General features: G+C 37.9%; 1 long non-coding RNA gene and 2 pseudogenes across 1 annotated transcript; 2 read left to right on the forward strand and 1 right to left on the reverse strand.

Moving 5' to 3' along the window:
• Positions 1–11,241: 11,241 nt before the first annotated feature.
• LOC126602843 (uncharacterized) lies at positions 11,242–12,038 on the forward strand (annotated as a pseudogene).
• An 814-nt stretch (positions 12,039–12,852) lies between these two features.
• LOC126606000 (uncharacterized) lies at positions 12,853–14,630 on the reverse strand. The gene is made up of 3 exons (XR_007617089.1): positions 14,506–14,630; positions 13,744–13,803; positions 12,853–13,484 (listed from the first exon to the last, which is right to left on the reverse strand). It is a non-coding gene; the product is annotated as an uncharacterized LOC126606000 (long non-coding RNA).
• A 6,802-nt stretch (positions 14,631–21,432) lies between these two features.
• Positions 21,433–26,009, forward strand: LOC126605995 (abscisic acid 8'-hydroxylase 4-like; annotated as a pseudogene).
• Positions 26,010–26,592: the final 583 nt, after the last annotated feature.

The following is a 26,592-nucleotide window of genomic DNA, read 5'->3' on the forward strand; positions in this document are numbered from 1 at the left end:
GTATATGGGAGCGCTCACTGCACCAGTGGCTTGCCATTCCCATTTTTCGTTGATTCATTTGTTTCGTTAGTTCGTTCTCTTGGTGGTGGTGGTGGCCTTGCGATGGAGGCACATCTAATGGCAGCTGGTTCATTCCAATCTTAGGAATTTTTTTGTTGTTGTTTAGCTGATCACTTTTGAGCCTACTTACTGTATTTTCTTTTTATTGTTGGGCTTGTATGTAAGTAGTGGGCTGCCATTTGAACTCTCTTTTTCCTTGTACTTGCTTTTTTATTTAATGAAAGTAAATTAGTTTGACAAAAAAAAAAAGAGTGAAGTATCAATTTTAAAAACCAAGGATCAAAATATCAATTACCATAAACTAGAGAAGTGCAAAGTACAATTAACTTACACTATGTTTGGATGAGAGAAATAAATTTGGAATTTGGGTAAAAGTCATAATTTATAAATTGACATGTACCAATTCCTTTGTCTGGATTCATAAACATAAAAATTTAAAATTTCTGCGTGGAAAAAAAACTTGGAATTTGGGACCTCCAATTCCCAAGTTTAAATTCCATGTAAATAAGTGTCATTTCCTAATTTCCATGATTGAGAGTTTAAAAATAAAAAATTCCGTATTCAATTTCATTAACAAGAAAATTCACAAATTCTAGAAAATAAAATATCTTCATTTCAATTACCTTCATTTTAAAATTCCTTAGTAATCTTAAATTTTTTTCATCAAAATATAATGTTAATTCTTCAAAATGATCATAAATTCATAACTCATAAATTTTGTATCCATCTCAAAAGTGATAAATTGATATGCGGTCCAAAAGCTCTTAGCTAGAGATTGATATCTCGAGCTTATCAGGGACCGTCCAGCTGGAGTGGGCCCACATTCAGGGCTCGTGCAAAAATATATGATGAGCCTAATTTGCCTTTCAATCCAAAAACTAGTAGTATCTATAGATGAGTACATGAGGCGCTATAGAATGATACGTTCTCGTGCCACAAACAAGTACCTACAACAAGATCTTGTTGCACATCTTTGGGCCCAAAGAAGCATGGAGTAGGCATTTACGTTTTATGTTTTTAAATGTTTTTTAAATGTTGTTTAAGTTTCATGTTGTATAATTTTTATGTTGGTTAATGTTATTTAATGTTGTTTCATATTGTTTAATGTTGTTTCATGTTACTTAATTTAATTTAATGTTGTATAATGGCTTAGGAAGTTACAGGAAAAAAATAGAATTTTAAAAAATATGAAACAAATTTTGTGAAATAGAAGTTATAGGAAAAAAATGGAATTTAAAAAAAAAATATGAAATAAATTTAGTTAAATAGAAGTTATAGGAAAAAAAAGGAATATGAAACAAATTTTGTGAAATAGAAGTTATAGGAAACAAAATGGAATTTAAAAAAAATATGAACCAAATTTTGTAAAATATAAGCTATAGAAAAAAAGTTATAGGAAGTTATAGAAAAAAAAAGGTTTAAATTCATAAAAAAAAAAAAAAAAATTGAATACAACGGCTAGTGACTGGCTAGCTGTTGGAATTCATATTAGAATTCAAATTAGTGTTGATTTTAATCGACACTGTTCAAACTGATATTACACTAACATTGCTATTAGTGTCGGTTATAACCGACACTAATGATATAGTATATATTATTTCTGTCGGATATAACTGACAGAAATAACAAAGCATTAAAAAAAATAACCAACCAGCCCTCTCCGATTCCGTGGGGCCCTCCCAGATTCCAGAGCCCTCTGGCCTAGCCCTCGGTTGGAGACGATTTTCGGGCTATTTTTGGCCCTCTGGCCCTCTAGACTATTAGGTTGGAGATGACCTTAATGCCCTCCGATGAGACTTGTCGGAGACCACTAGATTATGTCCAATCTGCTGCGGTCGGCACCCAACATATAATGTATGGAACTGTTTTTTTATTTTAAAAAACTTAAGTCAATTAAACTTTATAATGGGCTAGTCGTAATAGTTTTGTTCAAATTTGTTTTTAGCAAAAGTTAAATTTAGTAATTTGCGCTTACAAGTGAAGAGAAACATTATTAGATCATAATGCTAAGTGGCATATAAATTTTTAAATTTTTAAATACTGCTAAACCTACCTCATCATATTATTTTCACTCATTTATTAAAAAAATATTGTTAATGACATATTTAGCTTGAAAGAAAAAGACTTTTAACTCTTATTTATAAATTTATTCACTATAGCAACTTTTCTCTTGCCTCGGCCACCTTGTCTCTCTCTCCCTCTTCGGCTGTTTTGCTCTCTTCCTCCCTCTCCCCTTTCTCTCTCTTCCTCCCTTTTCCTCTCTAATTGAGTTAAAGTTTACGTTTTGACTAAAAAAATTGGGTTAAAGTTGAGGAATTATTGCTAACGTTTCTTCAAAGAATTTAGATATATATAAAAGAAGTTACTTTAGGAATAACAGTGGTTGGAGAAATAACATTCTAATTGAGTTAAAGTTTACGTTTTGACTAAAAAAATTTGGGTTAAAGTTGAGTAACTATTGCTAACATTTCTTCAAAGAATTTAGATATATATAAGAAGCTACTTTAAGAATAACAGTGGTTGGAGAAATAGCATTTTAGTTTTTTAACTTTTTATGGTAAGTGATAGGATTTTTACCAACTGCGCAAAAGGGTTTAAAACACCTAAAATACTTGCAAGAGAAACAAGATTGTCGTAGTATAGTTGACTCAAGTAAGGTCGTTCTCCACAAGGATTAATTTAAATAGATTAACGCCAAGTCAATTCTCAACTAATTATTTAGAACAAAATTTTGGAAAAGGGTGATTTTATGACCTCAATTAAGAAAAACGAATTTAATTAAAAGATTACTTAAAACTGCAATTTTAAAGAAGGAGAAAGAAACAATTTTTAGAATTTAAAGTGAGAAGATACTAGGGTTCCGCCATCACCCTAACAATCCTATGTAACTCTTCTAATTACTTATGAACCATACATGCATATTTTGAAGGTTTGGTTTTCCTAAAGTATATCCTACTTGGAACCTCCAACATATAACATATATCTAACATGCAACCCGTATGTGGTGTCCAGATCGAATATGAACATGCAAGACTCATTAAGTTTTATGAAAACCTTTTGAAAAATCATATAACCCTTAAAACGTGTCGTCCATCCTAAGAGATTACACATATTAATCACAATAAGCCTTGGTCAATTTTAGGGACAGCCCTCCGTCAAAACTGCATCAAATTACTTTTCTAAATATCCTAATTGTCGCGAATCACTAAGACAAATAGATAGTTTAAATCGGTGATTAACAATTCAAAACTTGCATACATGAATTCATAAGCAAATTAAGAAGAAACTACATATTCTTGCTAAGGATCATGGCCTCACCCTATTAAGGGTACAAATGTAATACAGTTAGTAATATAGTTAGGTAGTTAGTATTTGGTTAAAGTAGTTAGGATTTCTTTATAAATAGTATGTGTAATCTTCATTTCAGTAACTCAATACAAAACCTATTTCTCTCTAAACTCTTTCTCTAAAATCTCTCTTGCTTCTCTCTGTCTTTTTCCTCTTCCTCTGTACCAATCCTTTATCTTTGCAATGTAGTTAATATGGTATCAGAGCCACCAAGGCTCACGCCATGGATCTTGGTGGTCGATTCTTCTTCTATCTTTGTTCATTACTTTCTTTGGTTTTCGTGCATTTGATCGTTTATGCTTCCGTATTCATAGTTTTTTTTTTTTACTTTTGGGTCTCTGGATTTTTCCTCTCTTCTTCCTTCACCTTCAGAATACTTTCTTCATCTTGATGGCGACGACGAGAAGCACAGCCGCCCGATCATCAGCAGTGAGCAACTCGATCCTGGCACCGGCCTCACACTGCTCGACGATCTTGGAGTGTTCCTCAGAATTTAGGTCTCCAACACCGAGAAACCGCTCGTCTTCTACGATAATCTTGCTAAGAAAGTCGGCAAGTAAGTACCTTAAGTCATGTTCACAAGGTGTTCGAAGAAAAGTCTGAGAGAAAAAGTGTGGTACTCGAATCTGTTTCTTGACGGACCGATTTCGATTCACGGTGTTCTTGGCCCGTAGCTTTGGATCTGAGCGATGTTAATCAGGGTTGGGCTACAAAGGTGTTCGACGGATTGTTCGTGAGTTGCGTTCAAAGATTTGATTCGTATCAGGTGATATTGTTCATATATCTCATACGCTTGGGTTGTGCACAATATATTCCGATAAGCTTTTTCTGGATCTGGTATTCCTGATTTGAGGTGGTATATGCTACATTCTTGGATCTGCAGATTTTGGATTATGGTTTCTTCTTGGTGTTGTTTGCATATCAGCTCTCTGTGCTTCTCTGGTGTTATTTGATCCATGTTCTGTTTTCTGTTCCACTACTTTGATGATCTGGTGGAGCTGCCAATTCCCTGCAAAAGTGTATGTTTCTTTGATTTTGTGAAGTAGTCGATTGATTTCTTTGAGGCACGAAGCCATTATTCCTTGTTTGTGGCACGAAGCCATTTCAAGTTTGTTTCTTTAGGCACAAAGCCATTACTGTTTGTTTGCGGCATGAAGCCAGTTACTGTTTGTTTGCGGCACGAAGCCATGTTTTCTGTATAGATTAGTTGATTGAAGTTTGCGACACGAAGCCATGTTTTTTGTATAGATTAGTTGATTGAAGTTTGTGGGCACGAAGCCATGTTTTCTGTAAAGATTAGTTGATTAGAGTTGTAGCTGTTGAAAGGCTTGGTTTGCAGGGGGTTGTTCTTTGCTAGCTTAAAACGAATCTGAGGTGCGCGAACAAGAGAGATCATCCAACTCGAGAATTGAAGGAGAAACCGGAGAACCAGAGAGCAAGGAAAAGTAGTTCTCATGTGCACTTTGATGAAAGCAATAAGACGATCAGTGGAACTAATCAAGATCAGGAGTGCAAGAGCGGCATTGACCTTAATGCAATGCTAGTGGTATTCATTTGTTCTCCATTGCTGAAAGCTTGAAGCTTGCAGGATTGTAGAGTTTGTTGTGTTGTGTTTGTTAAAAGTAAAGAGTTTGTTGATCTAGAAGAACAAGAAGTTGCGTATGACGAAAAACTACGTGAAGATCAGAGACTTATTGATGACATATGTAAACATAATGATGCTGTCTTACATATGTTGTTTTGGAAGTCTGCAAAAGTTAGGGCCATACCAGTTAAGAAGAACTTTGAACTGTCAGTTGTGGCACCATAGTGGGAGACTGCAGTTGAGAAGAAACTGAACCATTTATCCATATTTCGGTGTTTGCTATTTGCGAATCTGCTGCAATCTCACACTGGGATACCCCAGTTGAGATTGAGGGGGAGTATTAAGGGTACAAATGTAATACAGTTAGTAATATAGTTAGGTAGTTAGTATTTGGTTAAAGTAGTTAGGATTTCTTTATAAATAGTATGTGTAATCTTCATTTCAGTAACTCAATACAAAACCTATTTCTCTCTAAACTCTTTCTCTAAAATCTCTCTTGCTTCTCTCTGTCTTCTTCCTCTTCCTCTGTACCAATCCTTTATCTTTGCAATGTAGTTAATACACCCCAGCAAAAGAAAATTAGTTACGCATATTCATAATAAAAATCATAAAGTCTTTATTGAAATAGAAAAAGAGTGAAAACACCTTGAAAGTAAAAGTCTTGAAATCTCTAAGCTTTGCCCAAAATCTTCTCTCCAAAAATTGCATGCGTTCTCTCTCTCCGAAAAACCCTAGGTCTGCCAAAAGGCTTAGTTATACTACTTTAAATAAAATCCTCCTAATAAAAGGTCTTAGAATACGACTAGGAAACTAAATAAATTAAAATAAAATAGGAAACCAAAATTGACTTGGTAAATTCGCCAAAAATCTTGCACAGCCACGTTTTGGACCCAAATCAGCTCCAAAACTGGCTCAAAATAGCTGGATTTAAACCTTTGATTATTCTGAACACTTCTCCAGAAGGCTACGAACCCATCCAAAGTCATCTTGGGCTCCAAAAACGCAGTTTAAGCCCATAAACGTCACTTTTCAGCAACGCACACTGCTCCTTCATTTAATCTCCAGAAAATAACCGCTTGGTAGAAATTGCTAAGATTTTGACATGAACAAGCTAAGGAACACACGAAAGACTTCCAATTTGAATCACTCCAAAATTCGTCCATTTGGTCACGTTTTGCTCCAAAGGAAGTCGAATGTCCTATGTTGAAAATATAAAGCAAAGTATCAAAATTCTACCAAAATAATTATCAAATTATACTAAGAATAGAGTGAAATATTTAATATAATTTTGACTCATCAGTAAGTAAGATTCTAATGTCAAAAGAAAAATAAGACATAAGAACAGGTTTAGCAGAATTTTTTTTTCATGATAAAAAAAAATCAACATTTTAAACCAAATAAAAAAGACACTTACAGCTTATTGGCCAAAAAAAAAAAGGAGAAAAAGATAATCAAGAACATAGTAATTCTCAATTAAAAAGAGAAGACTATAAATTGTCAATAAATAGGTATTTCATCACTCGTTGCCGAACTATTTTCTCAGTACTGAAAAAACGCCCACACTTGTTGTGGATGGAAATGAGCCTTTTGCGGATGTATTTCGACGTCTGTTGCTTTCATGGAACTGTACAGACTCCTTTTGTTCGTAACAAGCTTTGGTGTAACTTATGTATGCAACTAGTGTAGTAGTGATTAATTCTTAAACAGGTTGGATAACAATATAAACCAAACCGCACATCAATCTTAATTTCTGGGTGGAACAAAGAGTTTTAGTACTTTGGTTCAATCCATCTAATGTTGACCTGACCTTTTTGTAGTATTTGAATTGTAAAAAGGAAAATGCTAATTCTAAATTAAGTTACTAAATTTGTTTGATAAATGATTATGTGTGTATATATGAAAACTGTTTTCATGATCACTTTGCGACTAAAATTTGTACTCGCGCTTTGTGGTGTGAGTTTATTATTTTTCCAAAAACTTTGTCAAGTAGCCTAGCTTTATCATTTACCGGATGAAGAGATGATGCATATTCTCTACTCCCCGTTCTTGAGGACTAGGATACAAGTGTCTTGAGAAAATGTCCAAAATATATCTAAATCACATATTAATATAACTCCCTTTATCAACCAAAAGAGAGGGAAAATACATTTTTGTCTTCTATCACAACAAAAAAGTTGAGGATAGTAACGTAATTTCACAAAACAAAATTTTACTATTTTTTATTTAAGCCTCACTTATAAGTGATCGTATCATGTCTAATTTAAAAAAATAAAAATAAACCTCTCTCCCCATCTCTCCACTCCCACGTTCTCTCTCACTATCTTCCTCTCCTCTTCAATTATAAAAACAAAAGTAAAATATTTCACACACACTTTGTGTGCATGTGCTAGTATACAATTAAGAGCCTAAAAAATGAGGAAAGAAAACTACTTTGCTCTTTAATGGGTCACTAACAAATACCGTGGGTTAACAAATAAAGAAAGTTTAGGTTCCACCATAAACTAATTGGTAAAATAAGGAGTGACCCAACTTACATGTAAACCCATGTAAGGTCCTTCATCCCATCAATATGGGATTCCTTCTCAAAAACAAAAATTCAACCCATATTTTAACTAGTCAATAGTAAATTCATTCAGTGTAAACAACATAACTTAGTTCAGAAGTTAAATTTTTTTATTCATGTCGTGTCATCTCATCTAGTTATGTAATTTGATAAAATAATTGTGTGGTTAGACATTCACAGGTTAACCAAAACACGACTCATTTTTAACTACTTAGCAATTAGTGATTATTTGGCGTGAACAAAACAACTAAGGCTTGCCCGAACATTAAATTTTTGAAGCTTGGATCGTCATGTTTGTTAGATTCGCAATATGACATACTGAACTTGTTGACCTTAAAAACTACCAAGCCTATGTGGTGCGCAGGCTGAGTAATTAGTAAGCTAACTTCGTCCTTCAGTTGTATGCGGGACGTGCCAACTCGTCAGCTAAGCTCGGCCAAGGAGTGAAATTCGTTGATGTTACGTTAGATGCGCTGTTAACCTCTCGATCTTGCGATTGCGGCCGAGGAAGGAACACTCTTAGCCTTCAGGTTCTAGAGCCTGAAGACAAGGCTACTAGTTATGCGAAGTTCACAAATCGTCGGTGCCGGATTCGATCACAGTGATTATAATTGTAAAAGTATAAGCACACCAAATTGACACCAGAGTATAGGGACACAAGTACTCAAAACAAATATACATCTTGATCATGAAAGTTGTTCGACCGTTAGAATGCTGATCTCTAAAACCTACCTGCAAATAGCCAATCATAAACAACTCGACGTTCGATGTGCCGAGCCCAGTAACTCGTAACACATCACTTCGCCAAAAAAGCTAATGAGATGTCCTCTGCCGATAAGGATTCGAAAATCCTTCTCGACCGAGACTTGGATAGATAACCAGTCGGCCCTGTCGCAATGCTGTTTATCCAAACTGAAGGTGTTTCACAGTCGGCTGATTCTACGGCAACAGTGCTGTTTATCCAAACTGAAGATGTTCGCTGGTTACCTTTACAGTACTATTTATTCAAACTGAAGATATGTTGGTGAAAAAGGAAAACAAAAATCTCAAGGTTGTTGAGAGGTTTCGCGTAGAGCGAGGATTTGCGCAGGGCAGTTTGTGTGTTGAATTGGAGGGGGTTTGTTCGATGTCCTCCCCCTATTTATAGTAATGTTGTATTGAATCCTAATCATTCTCAGATTAGAACTCTTTTCCCCAATCCAACCTTATCTCAGCCAATCCTACTCCTACCAGGATTCTGAACTCAACCCGTCATTAGGCCACATTCAATCTTAAACTCCTTATCCTATCAAGACTCCTTCTCGTAATAGGACTCACCCACATCCCCCCGATTCCTAATAGGATACGGTTAGTCATGACTCTGCGGCCCATGAGTCGAATAATCTCCCGACGACTCCTACGCACGGCCTCTAGGACGAGAACCAATTCTAAACTCGGCAAAAACCAATATTTTTGGGCCCAAACATTGCCCCCTCGCTTCTGAGGTCGTCGGCTTGTATTCCCTGGCTTGAACCTCGACCTTGAAAAAGCGAAACTACCTAAAGATAATCATTGAATCCTCTTGAGAAAAACCACCATGCGCATTTATGAGACATAACCCCACGATCTCGATTTCCCAATTGTCCGGCCACATGTCAACCCCCTGGTTAACCAAGTAGCTCTTAATCATGATTCTCGAAAACGTGCGACCGTCGAAACGTCTATTTTGTACTAAACCTGCTGCAACACGCCATCGTGCGTCCTTAATCCCTGAAAACCTCAGTCCTTTCGCCTTGATTCTCTGAGCATGTACAATGATTACCAACTCTCCCGCTCGATTTCATCCTTGATTTTGAAAATCAAACGCTTAGCCTTCCGCCTTAAATGTCTATAAATACTCGGATCCTTTCCATTCGTACCTTACATTTTCCAAAACCCTTGAAATTTTCTCTCCACTTTGTTCTCAAAACCTTCAAAACCCAAAAAACCTTAAGCTTTCATCTCAGAAGCTTTAGCCTTCATCAATGGCCTCCTTCGTCTCAGAACTCTCCCCTGAGTGCAACAAGTGCAAGGCTTTCATCGATCAAAACGCCATCAAGACCCTGCATTTTGAAGGTGACTTAAACACTACTTACCAAATTCTAAGCCCACTCTTCAAAGACATAGTGCTGTCATCCATCACCAACTTGTTCAAAAACATTGCTTTGCAGGTTTGCTGCAGGGATTCGACTGGTCAAAATGGTGCCAGACAAAACCCCAAGGATGTTGGCCTTTGATTAATGTGAATTAGGTGGCCTGGGTCATACGAATGGAAAAAATCTTCAATAAATAGTGGGAGGTTTTTGGTATCCATGACGCTATCAAGCTCTCGACCATGGAGATTTCAATGGATAAAGAACTTCTCATGGCCGCTCTAAGCCTTTGGTGTTCGATCACCAACATCATGGTCTTTCCATTCAGCCCTATAACTCTTACCATCCTCGACATCTCGGCTATCATCGGGACCCCTCATTTTGGCATTCCGGTCAACGCCACCCTTATTGGATGCCCATCCAATCTTAACCTCAAGGCGTTGTTCGATGATCGAGCCATTAAGACGTTGAACCACGAAGGTCAAGAGCCTTCAAAATAAGACGTTCAGAAATTGCACAAGAATTTTCTAAACTATAATACCTTTATCCTCCATTTTGCTGGTCGAGGGGAGGCGAGTCTACGGAATGGGGACACGAGGCATTCCTATTTTACTGGTACAACAAGTTCATCTGTTGTACCAAGTCGAATAAATGCTTGGTCGAGAATATACCGGTGGCAGAAGCCCTGGCTAGTGGTTACTCCTTGGTGCTCAATCCTGCCATCCTCGCCAACTTTCTTCGTTGCCTGGCAGAAATGACCCTCAACAAGATCGACCCGTACCAGAATGGACCTCTCTAGGTATTCCAACTATGGCTGCAGGTTTATTTCTCCACACTTCGGCCAGAAGTCTTCATCATCCAGTCTACTATAGCGATCGGCTTTCAGTTGGCCTCCTGACTAGTGCCTCTTCACCGAGCCGAAGAAGTCTTTAAACACTTCTTCAGCTTGGATGTCCTTTATGATGATGAATTTTTGATATGTCATCATTAAGAATACCCCTACTCCATCAAACTTCCCACGTCGACCTGGAGTGAAAGCGAAGACGCCGATCTTTGTCAAAATTGGGGGTCGTTCATGTTAACTTGCGACCTTCTCCTCGATTGCGATGCTCGCCGAGCAAGTTGGGAAGTCTACCATCCCCACTTTACCACCCGACAGCTCGCCTACTTCCAAGGTTGCCCGATGCCTCTATTTTCTTCTCGCTCCCTTTTAAGCAGAGGGCGCGTCTCTAGTTCCTCAGAAAAGGAGTATAGAGACACCGAGAAAGAATTTCAGGAATGATGTAAGAAATTTCTCCTTCGACCAGCTGATCCTGAATCTCTCGGCACCGATACTTTTGGCGACTGGTGGGAAGAATATACTCACAACTTCTTTGGCTCTTGGTCGAGGAAGTAGTCAATAAAACTTTTGGTGTTCGGCCTAAGAAAACTTCCGCCCCTCAATCTAAAGAGGCACCCCAAGGCATATCCTTGTTTCTACCTTTATTCTTCAAACATTTGAATGGTTTTACTAACGAGATTTCGCTTTCTTAGGCATTTGGGTACTGAAACAGGCGGTCGTGGTCGTCCTGGTAATGGTCAAGAAAAAATTAGCCTTTTCCTCCAAGAAAACCAAGGCCGCTGCACCAAACACACCGAGCAAACGACCTTACCCGGAAGCATAGACTGCAAGTGAAGCTCCCCGTCCCCCTAAACGCGTTAAGAAATTGGCGAAGAAATGAGTACGGGAGATTGATGTTATCTCTAGCCATACCATCGGGACAACTGCTCCGAGTGCCTCTCTTCTTGTTCCCGTTGTTCAGGCTTCAGTGGAGAATCAACCTTCTTCGGCCAGCCCGGCAACCCAAGCTCAAGCAATACCTGAAGTCCCCGAGGTCGTGGTCGAGCTAGTTACCATACCATTGGTTGACTCACCTGCAGCTCCAAGGTCGACAGGAGTACCTGTATTGGGGAGATAACCCCTTCGATCGGGAATAATCTCCCTAAGAATCCAAAACATTCGACAGTCATCTTAGAAGAGGTATGATTATGCTGTCAAATCCCTTTACTTATTAAGTAAAAAAGGTATTAACACTTTTTGTTTCAAGATGATGAGACTGACGAGATTCTGCTGGCGAGTCGCTCTCAACCAACCCAAGCTCTTTCTGTTGATCCTTCCCCCATGGTTGAGGTGACAGATCAAGTTGATCCTCCTGCAGCTGATCGTGGAAAGAGGCCTATCGTCGAACCTGAAGCAACGTCAGAGATTCCAATTCACCCGCAGGACCATGACCTCAGCATCCCCTTTCAAAAAGTGACCTTGACTTTTGTAAGGCTCGATTACTTTCTCTTGTCAATTTGTTATAACAAGTCTGAACCGAGAAAATATTAAATGTCAGGTGCCTAGTTATTCATTTCACCAAAAATTTTATGCGCCGAAAGGTGTTATCTATATTTCTTGGCCACCTTAGTGGCCATCGAACGTAGATAACCTTCATCGGCCATGTGAATTAAGAAGCAATCTGAAACATTGGACTCGGCCATTAAGTTTTTTAGGTTTGAGCAATGAACCCGAAGACATGGCTGAAGTCTCCTCTTGGCAGGTTTAAAACAAATCCTCCCTGCTACATTCTTTTATGATTTTCCTTGTGCCTAAACCGTTTTCGTGTGCAGCCTTTGTAGGAAGTCGAGTTTGATGCTCTTCTATCAAACACTTCAGAAGCAGCTAGTCCTTCGGCAGCTACGACTGAACCTGCCGAATCAACTGTTCGTGTTCGGTTGCAAGAGCTTTTGTCTCTTTCAGCTTCTCAAGTTCTCGAGCGCAAATGCCTTGATTCGGTGGGTGCATGTCTGAACGACCTCGGAGCCGATGGTCAATTGAGCGTCGAAGCTATCACTCAGGCGTCATCCTCCTTGGAACAGACCCAAGAATATTTCAGTATTTTCGAGAAAGCTCTTCAGGCTGACGATGACTTGAAAGCTGCAACAGCTGTTCGAGACGCTCTTAGTCCGAAGGTCGAAGTTTTAAAGGCGAAAAAAGAGACCATGGCCGACCTTGACCGTCAAATTGCCGAACTTCAAATCGAAGGTTGGCAATTGCTTCTGAGCTTGCGATGGATTTTGAGTCGGGCGGCAAATCTTGCCTGACCGAATATGCGTGTCACACCCCGGACCCGAGGTCGGTAGTAAAAACTTTAACCTGAATCCTAAACGCGAACTAAAAACTAAATAATTAAAGTAAAACTGAAATAATAGAGTGAAAAATAAAATTCCTCTTATAAAAAGAAATCCAGAATTCTTTACAAAGCTAAATAAATAAATACAAATTCTAGCCTCACATCTATCTCGTTTCATCCTGTTTACCCTTTTGACAATTTAGTTAGTAAACCTGCATAACAATAGAGGGGTGAGCTTCAACAGCTCAGTAGGGACATAACCTTACCACAGTAAATTGACAATACTAAATTACATGTTATAAAATCATTTAATCAAGTACCAAATCATTATCAATAACAATGTATGAGTGCAATGCAATACTCATCTCTACCCGTTAATTCATATAATAAAACATGCAGACCTGCACGTCCCATACCGTGCATTTTACCTCTGCAGTGGTGGTTCGAATGTTCTAATATACAAATTAACCCCCTGTAACTCAATCATCCCAATTTCCCCTTTTGTTAGTCATCTTGCCAAAACCCTTTGTCGCCAGTCCCGAATTACCTTTAAAGAATCTGTGCACAGTGGGCTCGCCTGAGACCTGGTACTTGCTAAGATTTTAGCTCAACTATACAAAAGATCCTTTCCAGCTACCCTCATTTCCAATTCCTTCTCACCACTGAAACTCCAACCACACGACCAATTATGAATGATTCACAAATACTTTCATTTATCATTCACATATACCATAGTATATTCTCAACCAATAGCATTTCACCAATAATTCCATAACCAATAACAAGTAAACATGCAAGAGCAGTATTTGTCCAATTAGCAACCCATATCACATTAATCAACCAACAAGATCGATAATAATATAATTCTTCATGAAATTTAATAAAGCCAATCTCCGTAAAGGTCTGCTGTATTTCACCTACCTGGACTCCAAAGCATTGCTCCAACTCTCTATTACAAGAGTTCACCACCTTGACAAAATCCTATTCAGAAGTATAAGCAAATCACATAAGCAAATCACTTTATGCAAGACATAGACTCTAACTAATCAAAGTACTTGGGTTACTAATTTACTACCACTCAAATCAGATATCAAATTGGTTGACCTATAATACTATGCAAAATAGTTTTGTGTATAGTAAACATATTATGGAGACCAAAAGAATGAATAAACTTAGATAGTCCTCTGCCTTCAAAACGTTATGTAACTTGTATAAAATAACCATACATAAAACCATTTCCCAACATGATTAATCATTTATAACCTAGACGATATATAGTGCAAAAAGCTTAAGACTTAGTGTGGTTTTGTTCCAGCATATACTAATGTATATAAAAATAGCTATACATATACATCTACATATATTGATAGCGCAGCATATGTGTATATATATAAACTTCATTCTATTCTCAATCAAATTAACATAATATTGTATAAATATAAAGTAGTTTTGGAAAAGGAAATTGAATTGGATTTGTCAAACTAGGGTTTATCATAGTTCTTTCATATTTTATAATAAGACAGCCAAATCAAAGGTATATACAGATTTGAAGCCAAATTACATTAGATTTGATCAAGCGAAGAATTTGTATAAACAAACTTCGAATAGAAACTCCACGACAGATATAAACAAGGAAAATATATAATAGTTATGAAAAGATAAACAAGGTATAGAAATTGTTACCCACACAAAGCAAGCTACTGACTCCACAGTCCTCCCTCCCTCACTCAATCGATCTCTCTCTCACTCTCAACAGAAACCACAGAAAAACAACTCTCTCTCTCTCTCTCTCTCTCGAATTATTTTTCCCTTCTTCCGTCTGTTTTCCTCTTTCAAATGAATGAAAAGCACTCCTACTTATAGGAGGTTAAGAGACGGCTATAGCTATTCTCTTATTGGAAGGTGTAGCGGCAAGAGATAAGTTGAACCTATCTCCGTACTCCCATAATCTGCTACGGGTGTGTGTAAATAGAGAGGTGTTGTCAACAATAGCATTGACCTTGACCAGCCAATTATTTTAGACCAAAATAATTATAGTAAAGCTAAAATCAATAAATAAAATAAATATAAACAGGTAATTAGACAAGGTTAATATATAGTAAACAAATAAATAATTAAATAAATACAAGGAACCCAAATATTATAATTATAGGTGGTCTTATAAATATATTTTCCAAATTACAGGTCTTCACAATGCGGCGAGCGTGAAGCGAGTCGAGCAGCTGAAGATGGACAAGAGGAATTGGTAGGCTGAGGTCACGATGGGCAAGGTGAGGTGGTTGGAGCTGAAGGCTGTTCTTGAAACTCTTCTTCCTTCATCACCCTAGTGTTGGAAATATGCCCTCTTTGGAAGAAACCTTTCAGGACAATAAATGGATGTATAGATGACTCTTATACATCAAATGGCAAAGATACTATTTAGGACTATCTCTATAAACGATATATGTCCTAAATAGTGAATCCATAGACAATGGATCGATTGAAGAAGTAATCTAATGAAGTTAGACTACAGAGACCTTCTTCACATAACCATCATGTCCAAAAGGTTCCTGGTCATAGGATTGTCGAAGGGATACTGACAATGCATAGACCGGTACATACTATGTCCGCTTCAATTAGAAGGATGGAAGGTCTCATCCCATTCGTGTAGTGACACTAAGACAAGTGTGTAGGTGCTCATTAAGGGAATGAGTTCACTAAACACAATCGAACGAGAGTACTTGCATGGAGGTCTTCTCACATGTCAAGCAAGTAACTCTAATGGTTGGAATAATGTAAGTAGTCCTTTGACCTGAGGCATCATCGTTGTCTTGTGGTTAAGTACTTGATCTTTGATTATGTCAAAGTCACTCCATCCGCGGGTGTCCACGGCATAGTCGGGGTTAAGCCACTTAGTCATGAAGGCAAGTGAATGCGCAACAAGGAATCTTTAATCCTCGTTAAGAGAGGATGAATACTCTAAGATATGATTCTGGAATCTTCGGCCGAAGTATCGAGCGTAATAAAGGAAAGCGTTCCTATACGACTCAATTGAATCATATAAGAAGGAATAATCACATTAGGGGTTTGACATAATATATCCATACCCTAGTGATGTGATTGAGAGTATTGTTTTAGAGAATGATCGAATTACATTGTAATTCCAACTGAATAGGTTCTCCGAACAACTTCTACATTAGCTTGAGTAGCCATGATATATGGTTAGATGTCACTCATGGCTTGTGAGTTCTTCTAGATTATTAAATGTAGTCGTCAAAGAAGAAGGTGAATTAAAAGTAAGTTTTAATTCACTAAGTGATTGGATTAAATATAATCAATTGGATTGGTGCCAATCACCCCACTGCCTTGCTAATTAGAACCTAAAACGATTGTTTACCAATACACTCTTGTAGTGAGTAATTAATGGATGATGGAAATAATTAATTGGATTAATTAAGTGTTTTGATTAATTAGAAAGTCTAAAGAAATCATAAAAGCGATATTAGATCGTTTTGGGCTTAAAGAAACGTTCGGGTTTAATTGGGCCCATTGGGCCTAAACCCATTGGGCTTTTATTCAAGCATTGGATGACTTGAAATAAATAAAAGCCCAAAGCCCAAAGCCCAAACAACAAAAAGGGGCCGGCCAAAAGAGGGAGAGAAAGGTCAAATGTTGACTTGTTTCTTTTTTGCTATAAAAGGAACTTTATAGCAAATGTTTCATTAGGGTTTTTTGGAAGTGTTAAAAGAACAAAAGAGAAAAAGAAAAATATCTCTCTAACACTCAAAGGGCCGGCCACCATAGGGGGATTTAGCTAATCATCTTTTCACCCCTTTGGTTATTCCTTCATCCTTCTCACTACACTAGAGGGTGAGGATCTTTAAAGGTTTTCAATTTTGGAAACTTGAAGAGAACCTAGGAGCACTCATTCTAAACAAAGTGGAGGAGGCAAGGAAGGAGGCTAGGCTCAAGGAGTTCAAGGAGAAAAGGGCTTGGAGGTGGTCCATCCTTGGTCTAAGATCTAGATCAAGAGGTATAAAACTACTCCTAAACTTTGTTCTTATATATAAATTTGTTTTTGATGCATCTTACATAAACCTATGCATCTTGAAGGGGATTTGCATGACTATTGCTTTGATATTATTTGATAACATGCTTCCGTTGGTTTTGTATATAAATTTTGAATTGTATATGCATGCTAGTCACTAGAAATCCCACATGAAATCTCATGGTTTTCCCTTCACCTAGGATTATTGTAAATTGATCGACCAATGTAGTGAACTTAATGAAATGAAATGAATTTTTATTCTCGCATCTCCTATGTGACTGGATAGTATTTCTTTAAAAACCTTCCATTGATTGGCAACTTGTGAACAATGCTGGTTCGATCTCTAAGATGGTATCCCCCTTGCCGAGGACTTAATGAATAACGAATGACCCTTCCTAATTCGGCGACCACTTGCCGAACCTGGGGTCTTTAATTCCTACGAGTAGTACGGTTTGCCAAACCAGTTCTCCTTCGTCGAACTTTTTTGTCTAACTCGTTGATTATATGCACGCTCGGCAATCTTCTTTTGAGCCACTAATAAATTATAAGCATCAAGCCAAGCTTCTTCTAAATCTTCGAGCTCTTGTCTCATGGCTTGACTGTACTCGGCACTGAACAAACTATTTTGTTCAATTATTCGCAACGAGTTTATACTTAGCTCAACGGGCAACATTGCGTCGTGTCCATAAGTCAACGCGTACGGAGTGGTTGTCTATAGAGAGGTTCGATAAGCCCATAGCGATTCGTTTATCTTTAAGTGCCACATGTCTGGCCTCTCTTTTATCATTTTTTAAAGAATACCAATAAGAACCTTATTACTTGATTCGGCTTGCCCATTCGCCTGCAGGTAGTATGGCGTAGATTGCTCGAGTCGAATCTTTAGATTTGCTGCATAGTCCTTAAATCTGTCAGATGTAAAAATCGTACCGTTATCTGTTATGATTGTTTCTGGCACGTCGAATCTAGTCACAATGTTTTCTTCAACGAAACTACAAACTTCCTTAGACGTTAGCTCGGCATATGACTTGGCTTCGACCCATTTGGTGAAGTAGTCTGTTGCAACAAGTATCCACGCATGTTTGGCTGCACCAGACGATGGTGTGATTTTACCGATAATAGCCATGGCCCATCCTCGGAACGGCCATGGTTTGGTGACCGAATGTAATGATTTGGTCGATACTCTCTATATAGGCCCATGGATTTGACACTGTACACACCCTTTTGCATATTCAATACAATCCTTCAGAATACTAGGCCAGAAATAACTGTGCAGTGGAAGTAGCCAACGTATTTTTCGTCCAGATTGGTGAGCTCCGCAAATACCTTTGTGTACTTCTGCCATCGCTTGAGCAGCTTATTGCGGGCTGAGGCACAACAATAGTAACCTATCCTCACATTTTTTATACAGCTCATTCTGGTATAATACGTAGTTTGTGGCATGAACCCTTGTCCGTAGGTCGTGTTTTTCGTTGGGGTTATCAATATATCGCATAATCATCCTTCTCCAATCGTCTGGTAATGCCTCGACGGCACAAACCTTAATCGTGTCCTTCCGTTCTAACAACGAAGGTAAAGACATGACCCGTGTCTGGATCACGTAACCACATTGGAGAACTTGCTGATTAATCAAGGCCAAATGTTCTTGTTGTGACACAGGTATTTCTCGGCCTAATTTGCCCCCCATGAGTTGGGCTCCAGAAGCTATTTGAGCCAATTCATCAGCGTCTGTGTTATAAACTTGTGAAATGTGTTTGAAAGTTAGGTCGTCGAATGATTCGGCCAAATAGCTGGCAATCATGTGGTAAGTCACCAAAGTATAACTCATGCAACTAAAAACCCCGTTGAGTTGATTTATAACAAGTTCGAAGTCACCAAGAACAAGGACACGAGTTGCCTATAAATTATACAGCACGCCGATGCCGATAACAAAGGCTTCGTATTCGACCTGATTATTCAGCCAAAATGTTGACCTTAAAAACTACTAAGCCTACGTGGCGCGCAGGCCGAGTAATTAGTAAGCTAACTATGTTATTTGGTTGTTTTCTTTTTTACTGATCGTGTCTCGATGGTCATGAACTTCGTAGTCTTAGCACTGGGTCCCATTGGGCATGCCAAAATGTTGACCCTAAAAACTACCAAGCCTACATGGCGTGCAAGCCGAGTAATTAGTAAGCTAACTATGTCATTCGGTTGTATGAGGGGCATGCCAACTCGTCGACCGAGCTCGATCGAGGAGTAAAATTCATTGATGTTGTGTTGGGTGCGTTATTGACTTCTTAATTTTGCGACTGCGGCTGAGGAAAGAACATTCTCGGCTTTCGAGTTCTAGAGCCTGAAGACAAGGCTTCTAGTTCTGCGAAGTTCACAAATTTTCGATGCCAGATTCGGTCACAGTGATTATATTCGTAAGAGTATAAGAACGCCGAATCGACACTAGAGTATAGGGACACAAGTACTCAAAACAAATATACGTCTTGATCGTGAAAGTGGTTCGGCTGTTAGAATGCCGAACTCTAAAACCTAACTGCGAATAGTCAATCATAAACAACTCGGCGTTCGATGTGCCGAGCCCAGTAACTCGTAACACCTCACTTCACCGAAGAGGCTAATGAGATGACCTCTGCCGATAAGGAATAGAAAATCCTTCTCGACCGAGACTCAGATAGATAACCAGTCGGCCCTGTCGCAGTACTGTTTATCCAAACAGAAGGTGCTGCACGGTCAGCTGATTCTACGACAACAATGTTGTTTATCCAAATTGAAGATGTTCGCCGGTTGCCTTCACAATGTTGTTTATCCAAACTGAAGATATGTTAGCGAAAAAGGAAAACAAAAATCTCAAGGTTGTTGAGAGGTTTCGCGTAGAGCAAGGATTTACGCAAGGCAGTTTGTGTGTTGAATTTGAGGGGGTTTGTTCGATGTCCTCCCCTTATTTATAGTAATGTTGTATTGAATCCCAATCATTCTAGGATTAGAACTCATTTCCCCGATCCAACCTTATCTCAGCCAATCTTACTCTTACCAGGATTCTGAACTCAACCCGTCATTAGGCCACATTCAATCTTAAACTCTTTATCCTGTCGAGACTCATTCTCGTAATAGGACTCACCTGCATCCCTCGGATTTCTAATAGGATATGGTTAGTCATGACTATGCGGCCCATGAGCTAGATAACCTCCCGACGACTCCTACGCAAGGCCTTTGGGCCGAGAACAATTCTAAACTCGGCACAAACCAATATTTTTGGGCCCAAACAGAACCCTATGTGAAATAGACATGTAACCAAGGCTTGTGATCTGACAAGATAAGTACATGACATGGACATAAATCTAGCTAAAAAAGATGTAAAATTTCTTACCCTAAATATTTAACATTTTGTTATAAGAGCAGCTCCAGCGGGAGCAAGTACTCGGGGGACAGGTTGTGGAACAGGGCCTGATTGCCCGAGGGAGAAAGTTTAGCGTTGGTTGGCGAGCGAGCCCGAGCAGGCCCGAGCTCCAGGCACATTATTAAGGCACCCACTGGCCTTGACGCCACCACTTCCGATCTTCTCACCGATGTTTGCGTCCCTTCATCTCCTCTTTCTTTGTCTCCGTTTGCTTTTCCATCCTCCTCTATTTTGTCTCAAACAATCACCGCTGACGACAACGATGAAGTGGCGGTGGTGGCGGCCAATGCAGCGTTGAAGCACTTATGGCACATGTTGTTGTTGGAGGGATTGTCGGTGATGCCGTAGTTGTTGACGTAGTGCGTTAGCATTTCAGGGACCTTGAACTCCGTCTCTTCCTTCTTCGCTCTTTGTGCCATTTTTTCATTCAAATTTTGAACAATTGAGAGATGGATCTCTGTCGTCTTCTCTTTTTTTTCTTCTGTTTTTTCAGAGATATGGATGGATGGAAAGGAAGAAATTTGGAGGTTGTGGTTTTCTAGAGAGAGAGAGGAAGAAAAAAGTTGTGGTTTTTAGAGAGAGAGGTTTGGGTGGGCGATTGAGGAGACATAAATAGTAATATTTTATTGTCAATTGCCAGGACTATTCAATTGCAATGGTGAAGATGAAAAAGGCGATTACTGTTCATTAAGGGCAGTTGTTGTTCACTGGGTAAATTAAATAGTGAATAGCATGGGGGGGAGGGCTCCCACGCTAGAAGTGCTCTAAGAAAGAAAGTATTTTGTTTCTCAAAATTTCAAGAATCTACGTACGTTGTTCTCTTCAATATTCTGTGGCTTCTTCATTTTTCTTTTTCTACTTTTATGGCTCATCTCACTAGAATTTTTGTGGCTAGGTCTGTGCCTGATGGTAAATCTAGTACCATCGGCAATCCTTGTGAAAGGTTAAATAGTGGGTTGAATTGGACGACGAAAAGTTGTGCAACTAGCTAGCTAGGGCAATCAGTCATTGGCCTGGCAGGCTAGCCACTGTCCACTGAAATCGGATGGCAGAGAATAATCGAATTAATCACACATTGTCACTACCTGCCCGCAAGTCCTATATAAACAAGCACAACTATGTTCACAGGCCACAATGTCCTTAATAACTTACTGAATTTAATTTCCTAAGCTATATCGCGATCAAAGAGAGCGATATGTATATTGTTTTACGTGTCTACTATTTTCTTCTGATTGCTCTTTTTTCATTCATCTTATTACTTGCAAAACAAATGAGAGCATGGAATCCTAGAGTAACTCTACCTCCAGGTTCGATGGGTGGCCCTATGTAGGTGAAACCATGCAACTATACTCTCAAAACCCTAATGTCTTTTCTTCCACTAGGCACAACAGGTAATTAAGTGATTAAATCCACTGCATGCATGCTTATCAAGACTGGATTATTTTAATTTAATATTTTAATTATTGTTAGGTATGGAGAAGTTTTCAAGACTTACATACTTGGCAGTCCTTGTGTGATGCTGTCTAGCCCAGAGGTTGTGCGGTTTGTTAGGTATGGTGACTCAGGCACACTTGTTTAAACCTACATACCCCCAAAGCAAAGAGAGATTAATTGGTCCCTCGGCATTTTTCTTCCACCAAGATGACTACCATGGACAGATTAGAAGATTAGTCCAAGGATCATTGTCCTTGGATGTTATGAGAAACTTGGTCCCAGATATTGAAGCCATTGCCATTTCTACCTTAGACTCATGGTCTGGCAATGTCGTTAACACCTTTTATGAGTTAAAGAAGGTTGGCTAGTTCAAGTTTTTTTTTTAATAATTCTTTTTATCAGTTAACAAAACTTAATTGTTTGGATTATATATGTTGTTGATGCACAAATTCGGTGAGACTTAGAACAACATAATAAAATGTCAAGTTTGTGACCTTCGCTAGGTTGCTCCGATCACCTAGTGATGATAATATGTAAACATATAGAGATAGGAAAGCAAACACAAAATATACATGGTTCCCCCCTAAGTATGGCTAGCTACGTCCACGGGATAGAAGAGCTCTCATTAATAGTGAAAGGTTTACACAATACATAGGTTCAAGCATAATCATTATTAGTGGGTTCTAATGACAAGTTTAAGTATAATAATTACATTAGGGATTAACTGTAAGAGGATGATCTCCTTTTATAGTTGAGGAGAGTCTCCAGCTTCCGCTCGCGGTCGATGTGGGACTCTAGGAGCTTTATTCTGATGTTGATACGTGTCATGTTGTGATTGGCCTCCTGATTGGAGAAAAACTATTGTGCTTCGATAGGTGTGCCTTAGCACAACTTCTTCAGTGGGTCCTCGAATGTATGGAGTTGACCGATGCTTGACAGTTTCGGGATTGGTGAAGTATGGTACAAACATATGTATATTTCTGTGTTGATATTGTATGCGTATTTAGTCTGTAACATAGAACTTTAAAATGACATGTGTATATTTCTGTGTTGATATTGTACGCGTATTTGGTCACTTAAACAATCACTACAAAGAAATGCTCAAGGAAAAGTACTACACTCTAGACAAAGGTTACAATCCTTTCCCCGCAATACTCCCCGGCTCCTTGTGCAATAAATCGGTTTTGGTAAGCATAATAATTTGCCACGATCAACAATTATGTACTTATCGTAATCTGTTCGAGAAGGTACTAATCAAACTAAGTTACTCTCTTTTCTTTTAATGTTCAATATTCTTGTACAATATATTTGTGGGAAATGGGAATTTAAATTCATTTGTGAAGGCAAGGAGAAGAATAAGATTAATTCTTGGTGAGATAATAAAAGAGAGAAAGAAAAAGAGTTTGGTGCATAAAGATCTATTGGGCAGTTTATTGGACTTCAAGGATGAGAAGGGAGAAACCCTAACACACAATCAAATCGTCGACAACATCATTGGGGTAATGTTTGCTGCTCAGGACACCACAGCCAGTCTCCTAACTTGGATGATCAAATACATTCACGATGACTCAAAGCTTCAAGAAACTATCGAGGTCAGAATTTATAACATCAATAATGCTATTTGAACACACAAAACTGTCACGTTTGCTGATAATGTCTCTAATAGAGCTGGATTTCACCATTATACGTGACACCCACGTATTAGATGAAGGAAGAAGGAAGTTTAGGTTCCACCATAAACCAATTGGCAATATGAGGACTATACCAACTTACTTATAAACTCATGCAATGTCTCTCATTTCATCAATGTGAAATTCATTTTCAACATTAGAAAATGTTCAACAAGTGCGTGATTTTGGTCTGTCTAAATAGTATTACGTACTGTTATTAACATGCATGGCGTATTAACATGTCTGTCTTAATAGTATTACATACTCTTATTAACATGCATGGCCTCTTGCATAATTAACCCCATGTGTTAACCAGAAGTTACCATATATAGATAGAACATAAGACAATCTTTGAATCAAATGGAGGAGGAAACCATTCGCTGAGTTGGTCACAGACTAGAAATATGCCCCTTACCAGCAGGGTAAGTACATATATATACATATATATATATATACACACACACACACACACACACAAACTCTCTTAACCAAAATCAGCAATCAGAGAAAAACCCCTGGTTAATTTCCCAGAATCTTCTTCAAAGGCAATAGCCTTGAAAACAACCTCCACAAGTCAAAAAATTGACCAAATGTTATTAGAATTAAAACAAGAAAAGACAGTCCATGTCCTAAATCACCCTGATGAATCCCAATCTGAAATATCCCCAATATCCTCTGGGTCAGAAGATGATTCAGATTCTATCCGAAAAGTTGAACAAGTTTTTCAAAATCTTGAACTTAAAAGAATCACAAATAGAAGAATCAATCCAACATCTCTCACTAAAAATTGGTATCCCAGACCAACACCTCCAGATATTCAATTTGAAGAAAAAAATATCCAAAACCAATTCTCAGTCTCTTCTGATAAACTCTATGAATGGAATATAGATGGTTTGTCACTCAGAATATATATATATATATATATATATATATATATATATACTTTTCGAGAGAATATTAGGTATATATAACATTTTTACCGCTTGGTGTTTTGTGTTCTACGTGTTATGTATATGTAATATTATTGTACAACGAGTATTTAATTTAGGTTACACGTAGTATAATATAAGAGAATTGATAACAATGAGTTTTTCATTTAGGTTACGCATAGTATAATATAAGAGAATTGATAACACCACATGACAATACTATGGTCACACCAAGAAAATCATCATTATTATGCTATAGCTGATGTAGTACCACACAAACCAATAATAATTGATCATAGGTCGCAGGTCATCGTTTGTGCGTTCCATATTTGTCACTGATTTTCACTTGATACATTTTTACATTATTGATTAAACATAAAACATTAGTATACAACCGTAGTTCCTATAAGACTTTCTAAAATAAATTCTTCTTCTATAAAGTATCAAAGTGACTGAGAAACTAAACTGGAAGTTCTATAGCAGGCTATGAAGGAGAGCTTGAGGATGGCAAGCATCATCTCTTTTACCTGTAGGGAAGCTGTCGAAGATGTTGAATACAAAGGTAGGCATAATGATCATCCGTTTAATTCTTTTACCAAAGGAACTACAAGCAATATAAATACCGCTCTATTGTATCTAAATCTCTCATCATCATCAAAGATGTAGCAATATAGAGGGGCGGTATCACCACTACGAGTAAGTTCTTCTCGGAGCCGTGGCAAAGGACAATAGAAGGGCTAGCTTTACTGTTGGAGATTGATAGCACAAACATAAATGACATCGCCTGGAAAGGGAGAGATCCAACTCAATTATAAAGGAAAAGTACATAATTAACAAGGCTTTCCCTTTGTAGAGAACTGGTAGTGTATACTGTGACCCATAATTCACAGAACCCCACTCTAATAAAAGGCCACGCAAACTCAGTCCTTTTCAAATCCTAGCTATGAAAATGTTAGTTCCGAAGGGAAACTTAAGTGAACAAGTTCACCTTGCAGGAAAAAAGAATGAAAATTAAGAAATAAAAGCTAGCTATATATATAAAAATGTTAATTTAACTGAGTCGCCTTTGACATGTCCAACAGTATACTTGATCCCAAAGGGATGGAAAGTACTGCCTTTGTTTCGGAACATTCATCATAATCCAGAATATTTTGCTGATCCGCACAAATTCGATCCATCAAGATTTGAGGCAATATATGGAAGGGTTCACATAACCCTAATTGCAATTTATCTTTATTAATATACTTCCAGTTCTTCATTGTTTAAACATGTAAATTTTGAAATTCAAATGAGCATCTAATTAATTAATTGGGTTTGATTTATTGCATCACAGCTTGGAGTAAAGCCCAACACGTTCATGCCATTTGGAAATGGAATTCATACCTGTCCAGGAAATGAAGTTGCCAAGCTAGAAGTGCTTATTTTTATCCACCATCTTGTTAACAAGTTCAGGTACGACCGTACGTATATTTTTCTCTTCAGTCGGGTTCAATCCCCACTGATCCTCCTCCTACCTTTCATCCTAACAACTAACAATTTAAGTTATTTAACTCAATAACGTTATCATTTAAAAAAAAAAACTCAAATCTTGAAATTGATAGGGTTTAATCTGCTACAGGTGGGAAGTGGTAAGGTCCAGTAGGGGGGTTCATTACGCCCCAATTCCAATACCTCAGCAAGGACTTCCAGCCAAGTTTTGGAAAGATTCAATCCGGTTAAGGACCACAAGGCCAGGCTAGCAGGGAGGAAATGAAAAGCTGATGTTGTTTATAAAAGACATTAAAATGTAGTTTCTCTCGAGAAGTTAGATTTTGATTTTGACTCCTTATTATCCAAACTTAGAGAGATCTTCCAATATTAGATATAAATACCACTTATTAGACTAAGACGTATTTAGTAGCTTTTTGTTATTTGAAAACATATTTTGGCATTCGGCATCAATATTGAGATTCCCTTTCTTTTCTCCTTTGAACAATAGAAATTCTACTTTTTAGATTAAATACCTAGGACCCTCAACTTTTTAGTGTCATTTCAAATTGGTCTCAACTTTTTTAGACATTCCATATAAGTGCTTAATTTATTGAAAATGTTATATCCGTTAAGCTCCAGTTCATTTTTTTTATAAATGTATATGTGGCAACAGGAAGTCACACTTTTTAACTTACATGGACACTAAAATAATAAAAATAACTTCAGAAAATATATGAAGAGAAAAATAAAAATAAAAATAAAACAAATTTACAAATAAAATGGAAAACAAAAATGAAGGGTAATATCAAGCCTCTGCCATGCACGTCCAAGCTCAACCTACAACCACCAAAA

Source organism: Malus sylvestris, chromosome 15, assembly GCF_916048215.2.
Source record: "Malus sylvestris chromosome 15, drMalSylv7.2, whole genome shotgun sequence".
Classification (NCBI taxonomy): Eukaryota; Viridiplantae; Streptophyta; class Magnoliopsida; order Rosales; family Rosaceae; genus Malus; species Malus sylvestris.